Source organism: Penaeus monodon, chromosome 25, assembly GCF_015228065.2.
Source record: "Penaeus monodon isolate SGIC_2016 chromosome 25, NSTDA_Pmon_1, whole genome shotgun sequence".
Lineage (NCBI taxonomy): Eukaryota > Metazoa > Arthropoda > Malacostraca > Decapoda > Penaeidae > Penaeus > Penaeus monodon.
The window spans coordinates 38,802,062-38,803,921 of record NC_051410.1 but is presented as its reverse complement, the minus strand read 5'-3'; the positions used below and the strand labels follow the sequence as shown (position 1 = coordinate 38,803,921).

The 1,860-nt window shown below is 42.9% G+C and overlaps 1 protein-coding gene across 1 annotated transcript in view; it reads right to left on the bottom strand.

The window, feature by feature from the left end:
* Positions 1–217, bottom strand: part of LOC119589233 — a gene marked incomplete in the record, with an annotated part of 23,897 nt that extends 23,680 nt beyond the window's left edge. The window contains 1 exon segment of the mRNA XM_037937835.1: positions 1–217.
* Between the last annotated feature and the right edge of the window lie 1,643 nt (positions 218–1,860).

Sequence of the window (1,860 nt, the reverse complement as noted above, 5' to 3'; positions counted from 1 at the left end):
CAAGGAGAGCGTAGTCCTCCTCGACTGCGCTACACGTTTGTTGTGCTCGCTTGGACTGCGGTGGTCGGGGTCGGGCCGAGGTTGCCTGCGAGGAGCTACCTCGGGAATCCATTTCACCGGCGGCGCGATCCACGGGCGGCCGTGGCACTGGCTCGTCACGTGGTGCTTGAAGAGGGTAAATTTTTGGGGGGTGGGGATTTTTTTGGGGACGTAGCGATTGTCCTCTGAAAGGGGGGTGATACTTTTTTGGATATTGGCGCAATCTAAATGTACTCCGGCAACTCCACATGGCAGACAAATCAATGCTTTGAGTGGAACGCGGGCCAAGATATCGCTGTCATAGAAAACGGGTCAAAGAAAACAGGTGCAAAAGGGCTTTTACAGAAAATGGAATTTAGTGACGGGAAACTATTGTGTTCTGAATTATAACTGTTAGGAGACGCTATTTAGTCTTTATCTAATTATTAACGAAACGTTTCACATGTGGCAGTCTATTTCATACATTTCGGATTTATGTATACTCAAAAGAAAAGTTTTTATTTGACATTACAGCTTTTTTCTTTGCAATCTCAATAAATAACTTATGAAAACCTACCACAGCAATGTATACAGAAAATATATCATGCCGAGATATTAATTCGAAAATACAGTTAGACTAATGAAAACAGCTGATTTAATACTAACATCTAATTCAAGCGAACGGATTTTAATATCTAGTAAAAATATACATAGCTTTGCTTTATTTAACCGTTTATTCTGACATATTTGTAAGTATCACAGTGTGCCACTGATATTTTGTCCTTCAGTACTTGGATGAATTGTAAGTTTTAGACGTGTTTATTACAGTGGATATATCACCTGAACTATAGCTGATCGTTATTCCAAAAACTTAAAACCTCTTTATATAACCCATTTATCAGCAAAGGTAATTTCAATATTTCGTTTTACGCTATAAATCACAAGCCACGTTGAAGACCGCCGACGAATCCACCAGCTGAGGAAGCATAGGTCTTTAAATGTGCGTGTCCTTTGCCTAGTGTCTCTTTTATATTTGGTTGATATGTAAATACTTTCAATGAGCTGTTAGTCGAAATGCCTCACTCTCTGTCAAGAGTTTCCCATCCTGGAGCTATAGTCGTTCGTCTGACAAACATTCTTTTGTAGATTTCCGTAAATAAACACACCTTCTTAACTGTTCGTTCATCGTTCTATTGACCTTGATGTTGATAAAGTAGTTTTGATCATTTTGCTTTATTCCACTTCGAGTCCGTGCATCCTGAGAAGGCTACCGCATTGTCAGAAAAAAACCCTCAAGTGTCTATATTAATCTGCTTTCCCAGCCAAGTCTAAAGGTTTCTTCCAAGCCTGCAGTAATTCAAATCCAGAGGAAATACCAGCCTTTTCTAATACTTTAAACTGTTTTCGCAGAGGCCACTTTGACGCGCCAGGACGAGGCTGTGCGGCAAGTGGTTTCTACGTAGCTTTCCACTGTTCATTAGGGGGCTTTCACACGAGCGTCCGTCGCGCGCGTGTTACGTGATTCGTGTCCCTTCCCCAGTTGCCACGACCGTTGTCATCCAGTGAATAGACTGACAGTAATAGCTGAGCCTACACTGACGCTTCACTGCAGCAAACCTTGTCACACGGGCTACCCTCTGAGACGACGCTGACGGCTGCGTTTGGTTGAGTGTGTAAGTGTCTGCGTGGCATGTCAGTGTGACCCGTCGAAGCGGTCTTGTGTGATAAGGGACTCTATGTATTTTGGCTAGCGAGTTGCAACGATCGCATATTTGCAAGCGGGGTGCTGTATTGTTGAGTGCCCTGGAATCCGAGATGTCAAGATTGCTTAAATTTCAGTTG